We start from the raw sequence: 7,626 nt of genomic DNA on the forward strand, positions 1-7,626 counted from the left end.
AGCTGCTGAAACAGTTCTACACTGCAGTCATTGAGTCTGTCCTGTGCTCGTCCCTCATTGTCTGGTTCAGTTCTGCTTCCAAATCAGACATGAGGAGACTGAAACGGACAGTCAGGACTGCAGAGAGGACCGCCTGCCATCCCTCCAGGAACTGTACTCCTCCAGGTTGAGGAAAAGGGCAGGGAAAATCCTCACAGACCCTTTTCACCCGGGTCACCACCTCTTTGACCTGCTGCCCTCCGGCCAGGGCTTCAGAACTCTGAGCACCAGAACATCCCAGCACCGGAGCAGCTTCTTCCCTCAGGCCGTATCCCTCATGAACAATCTTTAAGTTTGCGGATGGCAGAGAGTCTTTGTTGGCAGCGTTTGTGAATGTCAGTGGTGTGTTGATCAAAGTTGAGTTTATTGTCCAGGGTGATTCCGAGATATTTGAAGTGATCCACTATTTCGACTTCCGCATGGGCTTCATCGTTTGAGACCGGAGGTTGTCGCTTGAGTAGTAGTGGCTGTAGCCACTGGAGTCCAGCATGTCCAACAAGAGGGGGGTCCTCCCCAAGAGAACTTTTGTCAAAACCCTTTCTAGATTGATTGATTTGATATTTTATTTATTTAGTTGGATCTTTATTTAACCAGGAAAAAACTCATTGAGATTAAACATCTCTTTTAAAATAGTGTCCTAAGATAGACAGCAGCCCAGTTCACAGAGTTTCAGACAGAGCAGCCACAAACACAAAGGAGGAGATCAAGATACGCGTCATTACAGAATAACACAACAAAATGAGAGTTCAAAATGAACCAACATCGTAAGTACATCAGGCCGAGCACCTGCAGCCCGGTCTGACCGCCTCCAGCTGGTCCAGCATCACCCTAAAATCACTCAGTGAGACCGGTCCACCCAGCTTCAGCTCTTCAGTGATCTGTTCCAATCAGAGGGTTGTTCTTGTTATGCATCTCTCTCTCTCTCTCTCTCTCTCTCTCTCTCTCTCTCTCTCTCAATTTAAATTCAATTCAATTCAAAGGGCTTTTTTTAGCATGCAAACATACGTAATCATTGCTAAAGCCTAAATAGGAATAAAACACAAAATAAACAATTACAGAATACCAAAGATTAATGTTAAACTAACAGAGCTGTGCAGTTTTACCTTTTTTTTAAGTACAGCAGAAAGAAAATATATGAATAATAAAAAAAATAATAATAATAATAATAATAATAATAATAATAATAATAATAATAATAACAAAAATAACAATAATAATAATTTCATTAATTTTAATTTTAATTTTTTTTCATCTCTCTCTCTCTCTCTCTCTCTCTCTCTTTGGTAATATACAACATTTATGGGTTCACATATTTATATTGATAATAATGAGGCATTAGCGATGAGTACCCACAATAAAGCAATTCTTTCTTTCCTTGTAATCATATATATCTCTCTATTATCTTATTGATTTTATTTGGGTTTCTTTTGAACCCCACTCACCTTCATACCCTCATGCACACTTTTCTCGAGGCACAAAAATGATTAGGTATCATCATAGTTCTCTAACTTATTCCTGTTTGCCTCAGTTAAGTAAATTGTCATTCAACTTTCTCTGTGTCATTATTATTCTTTATAATCTCTAACTCTGTCTAACCTGTCCCTTCATCACTCCCTTGTGTAAAGCACATTTCTTGCACGATAAAGAAAAACAAACAAACCAGCCCTTTTTTTTTACTCAACAATATTTGTATTAGTTTTTTTTATACAGATTAATTCAGTACAGTGAGCTCTTGGAATGAGTGAAAGATACAGAAAAGAATCAGTAACCCCCTCCCTCTCTCGTTCCCTTGTTCCCTCAAATTCTTGTCTACTGCCAGATGTTCATGTCACTGTGCTTAAATATCAAATTCTGGAGTCAAAGGACAAATAAGTGCTGGAGTTCAGGTTTCATAAAGCCTGAAATAAAGAGAGGGACATAGAGAAACAAAAAACAAAAAGGAAATAAAATGAAATAGCATACTGTGCGTTGGGAAAAATACAAATGTAGATGAGTAACGATATGGATGGATTATAGAATGAAAATCAGTTTGTGTTTACCTAATATAGTGTTGTCTTTGTAGTTTCTCCAGTGCAACCTTACAGACTGAGAGCACTGTGTGGTCATTTTGAACTCAAGGGACAGATGCATTATGAGCGATGACCTACAGAAGTGTACCACAGCTTTAAATCTTTAAAATGGACAAAGTGCGAGTAGCCTGTTTATCTGTGTTTAGAAAAGGTTCTAATAGTTTTGACCTTTTTATTGTTTGTATTTCTGTAGCTTTCAGTCTAGTTTTAACTAAATCCCAATGCTGTTTTTAAAGTTTAGTTCTGAGTTTTTTTAAACGCATAGTTTGAGTTTAGTTTTATTAGTTTAAGTATTCATTTTATTGTTTTGTAATATTGAATATTTGTCAGGGCCAGTGTTGGGTATAATGCATATTACATGAGATTCCATTTGTCTCTAACACAGTACTGTTGCTAAGAGTAATTACACAGTTATCTCTTACTTGGGTTACTTTCATTGATTTACCTTGTTGGGTTTGAGTTTTGGCTGGACAGTGACACAGACAGCAGCAGAATATAAAGTAGATCAATTAGAACAGAGCCAAAAGGATTCACACCAACCATACCTCCAGCAGTTACACCACCTCGGCCATTTACCTCTGCTGTAGCTGACTCTCACATTCAGGGAAAATGGCAGCTCCATAAAAACAAAGGAGTATATTGCAGTTTCAGGTGAAGATTTATCACACGTATGTTCAAGTTTTCACAGATACTTCCAAAGATCCTGATACAGGGAGCCCAGGTTCTGCCTTCAGTATTTCAACTTTACATATTTCTGTGAAGAGAAGAACATCAGACCATCCATCAGTTTACATGTTGAAATGATAGCTGTACTGCTACACTATTACTGTGGAGAGAGCAGGAACTGTGGTCAACCGGCAGCAAGGAAGAGAAGAGCCAGGGTTGAGACACTGCATCAGGGGATTGTTGATGAGGACCAGATGTGCCTGCTGGGAGCTCCAGGGTCAACAAAACCAAGATGATATCCGCCTCCAGTCTCCGAGCTCCAGCGCCTCTCCGCCCAGCCTCTCGTCACCTAAGCAGTGAGCCATCCACACAGTCCTACCAGGGCCTTCACCTCGCCTTCCCCTCCCGGGTGCCTCTGCCCTAGCATGTACCTTCCACCTTCAACCATCCTCTCTGAGAGCTTTCAGCTGGTAAATCTTTCTTTCATTTCAAGTTGGCCTTCCTGGTTGCTTTCAGGAATCGTTCAGTCTCTCATCATGCTCAACTTTTGTGCTTCCCCATATTATGATGTCATCCATAGATGTGTCCACACCTTATATAATAATCATGTATCATGTGGATTGTCTTGTGATACACTTCAGGGGCTGAAGCAATACGGCACGTGAGGAGACCTGTACCTGCCTAAGGGGCTGTTGAATGTGCACAGTTTGGAGTTTGCATTGTCCAGCTTAAGTTGCCAGAATCCTGATGATGCATCTACTGACAAGAGAACTAACCCACTCAGCTGGCTCATCAGTGTTTTCCATCTGGACTAACTCTGCTTTCAGCAGCTTCTCAAGTGCAAATGGTACTCTACAGCAGGGATGAATGACTGGTGGTACATCTTTGTCCACTCTGATAGTGTGTTCTCCAGGAAGGCAGCCTAGACCCTGAAACAGGTTGCTGTACTCTGTCATGAGCTCATCACAGTCTGGATCTCCTTCACGCTCAACAACAGACACCCTCCGTACTGGGTTCAGTCTCACACAGGCAGATAAACCGAGTATACCCTGCACATTGTCTGTCACTTCAGTGAATGCAAGTGAGTGCTGTCCTGTCTTGTGTGTCATTTTTACAATGCATTTTCCTTTCACAGGTAATTCTGCACCTGAGTATCCTTTTACCTTCACTTTTGTTGTATGGAGTTTAGGTCTGGGTCTGATTTGACTGACCCATTTGATCTCTGCATTATCCAGCTTTAATGACAGCTGAAGGTCATTCCCTTTCAGAGTCATGACTCAGTCATCTTTGTCTGTTTCTTTTTTTCACTGCATCCACATAAAGTTGATCTGGGTCACTCTCGTTCACAGCATGGACTTTCCTTTGCTAACTTGGAGCTGGATCTTTACAACCCAAGCAAAATGGTTGTTTGTATTGCAGTTGTTACACATTTCATGCATGGCATTTTTTAGGAGGATGTTGAGTGCCACATCACCCACAGGCTCTTTCATGTCTTTCTATGGTAGCTTCTTTTGATCCCTTTTTTGCATCAGGAGTGAAACTCCTCTGTCTCACTGCAGTGTGTCTTTTCTCACTGTATCCACGTTACATGTTTCACTGCACAGCTCCTTTGCTTGTGTTTTGACGGTCTCTGCCGCTCTGCACAACATTAATGCTTTTTCCAGATCCAACTCTTGCTCTCTTAATAGTCTCTCTCTAAGACCATTTTCTGGAATCCCACACACAAGTCTGTCTTTAATTAATGAGTCTGTCAGTCCTCCAAATTCACCTCTTTTACTTCTTTAGCTCCGTCACATACTGGTCAGCTTTTTGTACACGTGAAGAATCTGTGCCTCTCATATGTTACATCTCTCTCTTCCCCAGCTTCATTTTGTCCTCTTCAGCAACAAACAAAGTTTTTATAAAACTCCAGAGCTTCATCACCAACAACATGCAGGAACACTGACACATTCATTTCACCACTCATTTCATCAGCGTCGATGAGGGCCAGACACAGCTCAAAGCATTGCCTGAATTTTCTCAAATTTTCATCCAGATTACCCGTCAGGTGGAGATCCATCATTCCACTTTCACCTATCTATATCCACTTTATCTGACAGTGCGTAGCCTGATGATATCCTCTGCTGGCTTATTCAGTGAGTTAGCTTGTTGCTAGAACAACATGGCCTCACTCTGTTATTCTCAAAGTCTGTCTCTTCTCTTTGAGTCTGTCTTCTGACACCATGTTCTGTTTGTGTAGTGGGTTCAATAAGGACACCTTCATAACTTGAAGAGAAATACTTTATAAACCTAACTTGACTCAATGACATGTTACTGGTGAAACTAGGGTTTGTATCCAGTTCCTGTCACGTCACACTCAGCATACTGCATGTAACAGGCTCCCTCTGCTGGCCACACATGTTATAGGTTCAAATCCTTGGAATTACAATTGTGTCAGAAATAGTCAAACTAAACTTTTTCAGGATCAAACAAAAATAACAAGTTGAAAGAAAATAAAAATAAAAATAAATTGTAATAAATAAACAAAATTGCTTCTTTCTCTGGGGTCAGACTTTTACTCTCACTGCAAACTCTCGTTTGTGCTCCTCTCTTTTGGTTTGCAGCTCTGACACGAACCTCACATGGGGGGCGGGCTTTTTCAGGGATGCATCTTCATTGGCCAATTAGTTTTTGAGTGACAGCTCAGTGCTTAGGGTGCTTTTTAGTGCAGCAGTCAGGACCCCCTGAGCAGCAGTGCTGGACATTGTTTTTAGATTAGATTAGATTTATAAAGTGTCTTCATCATTATGTTATCTGTGAAGTTAGATTTGAGTTAAACCCAAGGTACTTGTGCTGAAAGAAAGAGTGAACGCTCAGTGAAGAAACCCACCTCACTATGCTGTTTACTGCTAAGTTTAGTAGGTTACCACATGGCTCTTGATGTCCCCCAACGCCTGAGACAGAAAGGACAGATGTGGAGCGAGGGCCAGCACATCACTGGGGTTATCAGGTGGGCTCCTCCCTTCTCTGATGATTCCTTTAGTTAGACCCACGACACCTCAGACAGGCTAAACAGTTCACTCTGGCATCCTAGAGCAACGCCCCTCCAGGCCAAGGTTATTAAAGTTTTGCATTTTTCATTAGTTTTTATCTTTATTTCGTTTTGACGTCTTGTTTTTAATTTCAGTTTAGCTGTAGTTAGTTTTTAAAGCGATACTCTGATACTCTAGCACCTGGACCCTAGCAGCCCCCACCACCCAACACACAACAAGAAGTGTCTGCAGCCAGATATTAGAGGACAGGGGAGGCAGAGCCAGGATGAGATGCCGTTCTAGGCTGTAACTCATCCCTACCGGACTGAAGGGTGCGCTCTACCTCCCCCTAATGAATATTTCCCTATTTCTGTTTTGGCCCCCAGCTGATCTTATGTCTCCTCATCCAGATCCACTGACTAGTTTTAACTGCTTCCTCTGACATTTCCTTTACTGTGTGTCACAGACTCTGTCCACACACTCCCAGTTCTCCCAGTTCTCCCAGTCATGAGAAATAAATGATAAGTAAAGCTAAGCTTTCCTTTGTAGCTATGTTAGCTTTTACCCAAACTAAGTTAGCTGACTTTCTACCCTCTGTAGTCTCTACAGTGCGTGAAGTACTCCAGAGGAAGAGGACTATTAAAAACAGACATCAGGACGCTTGGAGAGGAGGAAACAATCCAGGGAAGTTTACTAAATATTGGAGAAGGGAATTGAGTTTGTTATAAATAGGAAACAGGGTTGATCACGCTTTATCTTTAAAGTAATTATCGAGGGGATAATAAAAGCCTTTTGGGAGATTCCCTGTTCTGAAGATGTCAAATGTGTAATGTAGAGCTGTTGAGCCCAAGGAGGGAGGGTAACATGAAGTTGTTTCATTTCTATAATCCTTGTAGAAACCTAACTAGTGACATATTCAGAGAAACTGCAGGGGAAGTGTATGGGTCAGCAGCCACACAAATAACAATAGAATAGAATCAAAGAAATGATGGAAGAGAATTCATCAGTTTGCCTTAACGATGGTCAGGGTACTGGAGTATCTGTGAATACAGGTACAGTATCATGTCTAGACTCTAGATCTCACATTAGTGTCCACTGAGCATATTTTAAACGCTTCAAATCTGAGTATCTCCAGGAGAATGATAAAGGATGGAGAGAAGGAGGCTCCTTGGTGGAGGGAGGAGTGTAGCCAAGCTATAATAGAGCGAAACAAAGCAGTCCTGTCTCGGAGATCTACAGACAATTCCTTTGACTTCATGTCTTGGTTTGTGCTCTGACATGTACTATCAACTGTAGGATCTTATATAGACAGGTGTGTGCCTTTCCAAATCAAGTCCAATCAATTGAATTGACCACAGGTGGACTCCAATCAAGTTGTAGAAACATTTCAAGGATGATCAGTGGAAACAGGATGCACCTGAACTCTGTTTTGAGTTTCAAAGCAAAGGGTGTAAATACTTATGCACATGCGTTATTTGAGTGTTTTATTTTTAATTAATTTATAAAAATTTCTACAAAACATTTTTCCCTTTGTCATTATGGGGTATTGTGTGTAGATTGATGAGGGAAACCACAACTTTGTTACATAAGCTGTAACATAACAAATTGTAGAAAAAGTGAAGGGGTCTGAATACTTTCAGTACCCACTGTTTATTGCTTATTGGTTAATTTTATTGTATTATTATTATTATTATTATTATTATTATTATTATTATTATTATTATTGTTATTAATTATTTATTTGTCACTATATGTATTTCTTGGTTAATTTCATTGAAATATTATAATTAATTATTTATTTGTCACTATATGTATTTCTTGGTTGGTTAATGTTATTGTAT

This window comes from Notolabrus celidotus, chromosome 1, assembly GCF_009762535.1.
Source record: "Notolabrus celidotus isolate fNotCel1 chromosome 1, fNotCel1.pri, whole genome shotgun sequence".
NCBI lineage: Eukaryota > Metazoa > Chordata > Actinopteri > Labriformes > Labridae > Notolabrus > Notolabrus celidotus.